This window comes from Myotis nattereri (assembly GCF_964212035.1).
Source record: "Myotis nattereri genome assembly, chromosome: 6".
In the NCBI taxonomy this organism is placed as follows: domain Eukaryota; kingdom Metazoa; phylum Chordata; class Mammalia; order Chiroptera; family Vespertilionidae; genus Myotis; species Myotis nattereri.
In genome coordinates, this window is record NC_138081.1 from 51,606,803 (window position 1) to 51,615,473 (window position 8,671).

The following is an 8,671-nucleotide window of genomic DNA, read 5'->3' on the forward strand; positions in this document are numbered from 1 at the left end:
TATTAGTATGTGCAATAGATTATCAGATATCTTCATGTACATTGCACCTCTAGAAGATAGGTATAAATTTAAATAAGCAGTTTTATTAATATTAGGTGATAAAAATAAACATTTAAAACAAAAATATACCATCAGTTTTAACCATCCAATGCTCATTATGACGTAACAAACTGACAAAGCTTAACAAATGCCACATAGTCTAAATTGAATGAATGCCTATAGGGATATATATAGAATAGTTAGCAAAGTTCTTATGTTCAAATATTCCATTATAATTGGCATGCAAATGTCAAAGTATATAAAAATTAGTCCTCCCATTCATAAACATTGGTTACTTTTGATATTCCACAGATATTCCCATATTGAAAATTATAAATTATATTATTTTAGTCTGTAGTTATTTCCTTACTAATTATGATATATTTTTCAAAATGACAAATGTTTTAAGTATTTGTCATTTATTTTGAGGACAGTGCTTTTCTTTTTTTTATATATATTTTATTGATTTTTTACAGAGAGGAAGGGAGAGAGAGAGAAACATCGATGAAAGAGAAACATCGATCAGCTGCCTCCTGCACATCTCCTACTGGGGATGTGCCCGCAACCCAGGTACATGCCCTTGACCGGAATCGAACCCGGGACCTTTCAGTCCGCAGGCCGATGCTCTATCCGCTGAGCCAAACCGGTTTCGGTGACAGTGCTTTTCTTAATATGACCACCTAAATATATGTATAAGGGAAAAAAAATAAAAATCTTTTCCTCTCTTTTCTTCCAAATTAAATAACCTAAGACCAGTAAGGAAATGGTTTTTTATGCTGTCTTTTCTGCCAAAGCTCAAAAATGACTTTTATTGAAAATGCTATACACAGTTTTTCTTTGATTTATACACAGAATTTTTATGATTCTTCTTTATACATCTTAATTGCTGTATATGACATTCTGCCTTAAAAAAGATAACTTTGTTCATAGGTTGTACTTTTACTTTTTACAAATGGCAAGAAGAAAATTATGGTGAATAAAAGCTTGAAATAAAATAATTTTTAAATAACAAGATAAGATGAAATGACATAAATAAAAACCTGGTTTTTATTTCCCCCTGCCTTCTTGAGGAGGAGGATCCTGGTTTAGTACTCTTCTCCTTCCTTCCTTCCTTCCTTCCTTCCTTCCTTCCTTCCTTCCTTCCTTCCTTCCTTTCTTTCTTTCTTTCTTTCTTTCTTTCCTTTTTTTCTCAGCATATAGCACAATGTTTGGCACATTATGAAGGCTCAATAAATATTTGGTCAATGAAAGAATGTGTGATTTAAAAAAGAATAATTACCTACACAATTAACTACACTCCAAGTGATTTCTTGTATGTGCAACTACCATTCTTGTTTCAATTTTTATAGTGAAGTGACTACTGAAAATGCTTTTAGAAATTTCACCCAGAATGACTCACATCTGATTCAAATCAGAAGAACAATCAATTTGGCACCATCATAAGAGCTCTCAGATGTTAAAGGTGACAAAATGGGCAGAACTCCTCCTAACAGATTATGGATACCATGTGTGACAGAATTAAGTGGAAAAATGTTTGTATAAATGCCGAAGTGGAAGGCATGTCATGCCCATGTGACTTGGCTGCAGGATACAATGCATTCACTGACATGATGGCAAAGTTGGGTGGCATAGCATGTATGGCATATGGCAGGCTTCTGCTTCAGCAAATGCACACCACATGCCAAAAAGTGGTGTAGTTTTTTACTGATTACTCCTTTTCTTTTGCTTTAAAATGTTCATAATCATTATTAAAGTTTTTTAGCTACTCCAAAGGAACACAATCTGCCCAATACATACTTTATCTTATTCAATAGTGAACTATCATATTATTTGTGCACCTTAAAAATTGCATACACACACTTATTTCTCAAAATATAAACTAAGAAATGTAAAAGGAAAATAATCTCATATTTAGTCAAAACAAAAAGAATCACTGTCAAAATTTTAAGTGTACATATGCTTGCATATTCTCCTTTTTTATATTCATGTGTTCACTTATTCAACAAACCTTCATTGAGTGTATATGCTAGGAGTGTTTTAAAAAGCAGAGAAATATGGTGGTTTTCAGGTGCTGGAAGTAATTTAGTATTGACAAAGCATATTGTACAGAAATATGGCACTATCCAGAATGCACGGGCCAGAAATCCAATATATGTTATGTTGAGATTAGATTTTATACTGAAGGGAATACAAAACCATCAAAGTGGTTTACGTAGAGAGTGATGATCAGATACGTGTATGAAATACATCCATCTGGAGAAGTCTCAATATGGGAAGGGAGCGTATGAGGATGATGACATTCAAGTAGGTTTAAATGGCAATAAGGAGAGCCTTGCTAAGTTAATATCAATGGAGATGGAAAAGAGAGAGCTGAACCATGTGGACAAGAGAACGGGCAGGATGCAGTAATCCATTGGAAGCCTCTGGGCAAGGAAGAGAAGCACTTTATGATGACTTAAACGGTTGTTGCTTGGTGAACTGGTTGATTTAAGGAAAAGAGGGTATTAGAAAGTTTAATTAAATAAATGATAAATGGAGTTTTGAAGATTTTGGAGAATTTGGTGGACTTATGAGTTAATCTAATTAATGTCTGTATAGGAGTTGCATGTGTGGAATTTTAGTAAGGAAAATAATTAAATGGGAGATAAGAATTTTGATCTTAAACACAATGTGTTTTTTTATTTATTTTGAGGATATTATGTTTTATATATGTCCATTAGATCATGCCTTTGATTTTATATGAAGGTAAATATTTATATCTGCTTTTCGAATATTTTGTTTAGGATTTTGCAACTATGTTCTTAAGAAAGATTTTTAGTTTCTCTTCTTCTTTTTTTTTCAGTATCATGCTTATTCTAATTTTGCTATTAAATTTAGGTTTGCCTCATGAAGATTAAGAGATTATTATTTCTTTTTAAAATCTCTATAAGGATTAGGTTAACGTATAAATTGAATTATTTATTCTTGGGGTGTTACTATCCCAATCAGATGTTTTCTTGGTGGAAATATATGAACTACATTCAATTTCTCTGATAATTTCAGGACTACAGAGTATACACACACGCACACACACACAGAGTTGTAAATTTTAATAGATTGCTTTTAAATTAGTATATATATATTTTTTTCATCTAAATGCTCTAATACACTAGTATGCAATTATTTATAATATCCTTTTTATCTTTTTGATCTCTGAAACATCTGTAGTTATCTCTTTCTTTTCATCCTTCATATTGTTTATTTCAATTAGGTCAACAATGTTTTATAAGCCAAGCCAAGATACTTTTTCAAATGAAAGAAGATGCCATTACTTAAATCATAACAATAGGTGAAACCTTGGAATATCACAGCAAGATGGGACATGTGGCCTCTAGGTGAATATCTAGTTAGCGTCATATTCTTTCATTTGACACTGATATTCCTTTTTCTTATTATTCTTTTAATTTAGCCATTGAGATTGTACCATGCAAAATATCTATATATATAAAAGGCTAAGTGACCGGCTGTACGTCTGTCCCGCTGACCAACTGGCTGGTACATACGATGCACACTGGCAATTTAAAAATAAACGTTGACTTGCATATGCGTGATACATATAAAACTCTTGCTGGTGCCAAAGGCTAGCGTGTGTTGCTTTCTCTCAAGTTCAAAGATTGTGTGACAAAGTTAAAGTTGTAAATATTTCATCTCAAGGGAAATTTGTCAAGCACTCTGAAAGTGTTTTTATCCTTAATGTGGTATATGGGGAGTTATTAGAATAAGTTTAATCAATTTATCAGTCATTGTTTTTATCAATGTTATTTTTATATCATGTTTTTGTTGGTTTTAAATCATGTCTTTGTTGTTAGAGTATGTTGTTATTGTCTATTTATTAATCAATTTATATATTATTTTAATATACATTTTACTAATTTTCTTTCATCTCTGACACTTCTATTATAGAGAAATGGCGAATAGCGATATTAAAATATTTCTTCTAATTAATTTCCTTTCATTGTACATGAATATGTGCACCAGGCCACTAGTATTTTAATAAAACATTAAATTAGACATATGTATTAAAAATAAAAAAATTAATAAGAATATAATGCTATCCAGATTTTATAGACAGCCAATGCTAAATACTGATTGCTTACTGAGATTATATGTTTCTATGACGTAATAAGTGAGTGAAATCTATCTATATTACGCTGATGAGAAATAAATAGGTAATAAATAGGTAGATAACATTCACTAGGTATTTATTATTATAGGTAATAAATAGGTAGATAACATTCACTAGGTATCATTAAAATCTGTGTGTCCAATATTATTGTTACTTCGAAGATGTAAAGTCTGATTCTTTGTTCAAAGTCAAATAGTTGAGAAGTGGTGGAACTAGGAACAAACTTGGTCCCCCTAAAGTTGTCCATCTCATAGTTCCTATAGTGCATATTCAAAATTCCCACTAAGGCCCTGGCCAGTGTAGCTCATTTATTTGAGTGTCGTCCCATGCAACAAAGGATCACTGGTTCAATTCCTGGACAGGGCACATGACCAAATTATGGTTTTGGGTTTGGTCCCTGGTCAAGGTGTGCATGGGGTGTTTCTCTCTCTCTCTTTCCCTCTTCCTTCCACTCTCTCTAAAATCAATAAAAACGTTCTTTAAAAGAGAAAATTCCCAAGTAATTAAATAATCATTCTTTACTCAAAAGACTTCTCAAAATATAATTTAACTGTGAACCTTATCTTTCATATATGGCTAATATGCAAAATATCCCCTCAGGAGTTCAGGAGTTCAAACAGGAGACTGGGAGTTCAATTGCTTGCTATGATGTGCACTGACCACCAGGGGCGGCATGGAATAAAGGGAGCCCCAGGTCAGTAGCCAGCAGCCAGGGAAGGAAGGCCTCGGCCAGCAGCCGGAAGGACCAGATTGGCCCTGATCACTGGCCAGGCCTAGGGACCCTACCCGTACAAGAATTTCATGCACCGGGCCCGGTGCATGAAATTCTTGTATGGGTAGGGTCCCTAGGCCGGTGATCAGGGCCATCTGTGGGGCAACCAGCAGGGTGATTGGGGGGCCCCGCTGGCCCCCGCCTTGGCTGGCCAGGGGCTTGCGGGCTTGGGGCAGCTCCTGCATTGAGCATCTTCCCCCTGGTGGTCAGTGTGCATCATAGCGACTGGTTGTTCCGCTGGTTGTTCCGCCGTTTAGTCAATTTGTATACTAGGCTTTTATTATATAGGATATATATGTGTGTGTGTGTGTGTGTGTGTGTGTGTGTGTGTATACAACCAGTTGTTCTGCTATATGGTTGATTTGTATATTAGCCTTTTACTATATTGGTTATCTTATGAGCATTAGTAAAATATTTATTCATTGAAAAATTTGAAGTTATCTATTCAAACTAAGACATTTAAAGTCCTAGGAATTTTCCCATTAATGTTTGAGAACTTTCAATCACTTATTTATTCAAGTTAAACCTCTGAATGATTCACAATTTACTGGCAGTGTTGGGTACCATTGCTAGACATATAATGTTGAATAAAAGAGAGACAGTTCCTGCTTTCAAGGAGCTATAATTCCATTGGGAAAGCATTAAGTAATGAAGGCAACAAACATTTAATGATATTTAAGGTAGTAATTAGTTCTATGAATAAAAACAAAATAGTATGAAGACATAAAAAGTAACCAGCATGGATGCGATTAAAGACCGTATCTGATAAGTAATAGAGAAAGTCCTGTGAAATTCTGCAGATGGCATTCCAGGCCATGGGATAAGAATGGCAGAGCCCTCCCCACCAGCTTGGCAGCAATAAGGTCAGTGATCAAGAAGAGTGGCAAGGAGATAAATTTAGAGAAGACATAGGGTCCTACTCATAATGAAAGGTTAAACATGGTCTGTACTGTTTATTATTGAAAACTAAGCATGGTATAGTTTAGCCTTGAACCACATGATTTAGCTGTGTGGGTTCACTTATACACTAATTATTTTTAAATAAACACAGTAAATACACTTTCTGTTTCTTGTTAATTTGTCAATAACATTTTGTTTTGCCTAGCTTACTTTATTGTAAAAATACAGTATATAATACATACAAAAATATATGTTAATATTCTTGTCTGTAAGGCTTCTGGTCAATAGTAGGCTATTGTTATTTTGGGGGAGTCAAAAGTTATACACAGGTTTTCAAAGGCACGGGGGGGTGGGGTCAGCATCCTTAGCTCCTGCATTGTCCAAGAGTTAACTGTAATTCACACCATCTCTGACACTCTGTTATCTTTGAGATTCAAAATATCCTTGGTATCTCTGCTACTCTGGAGGGAGCAAAATATACTTGGTAGCAAGAAGCTGTATTCTCTTGGGAAGAGAGCCTAAAGGAGATTGAAAGTAGTAGGGTAGATAGCAGAGGCACATCCACAATTGAGGGTCAGTGATGACTTTGTGGTATGTCAATTTCTCTAGGCTAAATTACACCTCCAAGAATTCCCTTCTAGCATGGGTCCCGGGGGGAAGAAAAGACATTTCAAAACATACTCTCTTGCATCTCCAAATGGTGGATGATGCTGATGCCGCTTGGGAAAGGACATAAAGATCAGGAGCCTGGAGGAGATCTACTTTTCTCCCAGCCCATCAAGGAATCTGAGCTCAATGATTTTTTTCGGGGGGCATCCCTCAAGGACCAGGATTTGAAGAATATGCTGGTGCAAAAGCAGACAGAGGACAGGATTCAAGTCATTAGTCACCACTGCGAGTTACAATGAACATGTCGGTCAGGTGTTCAGCACCGGAAGAGAATAGCCACTACTATCCAGGGGCCATCCTCCTGGCCAAGCTCAATATTGTCCCTGTGTGGCAAAGCTGCTGGGGCAACGAGATCTGCAAGCCACACACCATTCCCGGAGAGGTGAACAGCCTCTGCAGCTCGGTGCTGATGGGCTTCATCTCTGCCCCCAGGGGCACTGGTACCGTCTCAGCCCCTGTGCCCAAGATGCTGTTGCTGATGACCAGTATCCACAACCATACACCTCAGCCAGGGGCTGCACCACCACCCTGGGCGACTTTGCCAAGGCCACATTTGGTGCCATCTCTAAGAGCTACAGCTATCTCACCCCTGACCTCTGGAAATAGATCCTGTTCACCAAGTCTTCCTATCAGGAATTCACTAAAGAATTTAGTAAAGACCCACACTAGGATTTCTGTGCAGAGGACACAGGCTCCAGCTCTACCTTCATATAATTCTATACAAGAAAAATAAAGTGAATTAACCCTGTTAAATATATATATATATAAAATATAATATAATAATAATAATAATAATAATAATAATAATAATATATATTTCTTACAACAGTTTGGAAAAGAAAGGAAAGCAACTGTCATTTTAATTGGACACACACACACACACACACACACACACACACACACACCTCTTCTCAGTTACTTAATCCAAGACAAATGTAGGTGCTGCTGTGCAAGGATTTTTCAGATGTAATAAAAGTTTACAATCAGTTTACTTTAACATATTATTTTGGATAGTCCTGAATTAATCAATTTTTTTGTTCTGTAAAATACTAGTGGGACATAGCCTTCCATGAGAAAGAGAAAAGGACAATAGTGGGCAACAGGCATCAGAACTTGTTCATAGGGTTTCAATCTGCTTGTGACTCTTTCTGCCTGATCCTGTGGATTTCAGTTTTTGGCCAGCCCCCACAACTGGATAGGCCAATGACTTGTAATAATCCATGTATCCATACAGCTCCTTCTGGTTTTTTTAACTGGATGAACCTTGACAGATACAAGGAGTGCCCTTCGGAAGTATTCAGCAGGGCAGACACCAAAGAACACGTGGAAATATCTATTAATCAGTTTTAAACACCAGATCCAGAGAGCCTGAGGTCAAGTCACAGAATAGGCAGTGAAATAAATACTTTCCTATTCTCTTCATCTATTCTCCCTTTCTAACACTTACTGAGGATAGGCATTTTTAATGGAAATCTGTTGGAGACGTTTTACGGTTTATAATTTGTTTCATTTTAAAGAGATACACCCAAAATCCAAATATTGTGACGTATTAGCTTTGTATGGCTGCTGTAACAAATTAATGCAAACTTATTGACTTAAAAGAATACGAATTTATTATCTTACAGATCTGTAGATGGGAAGTACAGCACAGCTCTCAATGGGCTGAAATCAGGTTATCAGGAGAAATCAGTTCCTTTCAGGAGGCTCTTGAGAAGAATTTGTTTTCTCACAATTTCCAGACTCTAGCAGCCAATGCATTTCTTGATTCAGTGTTGCCTTCCTTCATCTTTAAAGGCAGCAATACTCTTACTTTCTCATGGGCGTCCTCTTCCACTTTTAAGGCTACTTTTATTACATTGACTCACTCAGATAATCCAAGATAATCTCCTACTTTAAAGGACAGCCAGTTAGTAAATTTCATTCCATCTGCAAACTTAATTTCCTTTGTTTTGTAACATAACACAGTCACCGGTGGTGAGGATTTGGACTTTGACAACTTTGGCAGTGGACGGAAGTTGGACAATTATTTTGCCTACCACACATGAGTTCTTTGCTTAATCGGATCTGGAATAACTAAACATTTGGAACTTCCTTTCATCCCTTGATAAGACATAACTTTACCGAGA

At 36.1% G+C, this 8,671-nt stretch overlaps 1 pseudogene across 1 annotated transcript; it reads left to right on the forward strand.

The window, feature by feature from the left end:
• Window positions 1-2,277: 2,277 nt before the first annotated feature.
• LOC308520841 (small ribosomal subunit protein uS5-like) lies at window positions 2,278-7,189 on the forward strand (annotated as a pseudogene). The gene is made up of 2 exons: window positions 2,278-2,343; window positions 6,606-7,189. The product of its transcript is annotated as a small ribosomal subunit protein uS5-like (transcript).
• Window positions 7,190-8,671: the final 1,482 nt, after the last annotated feature.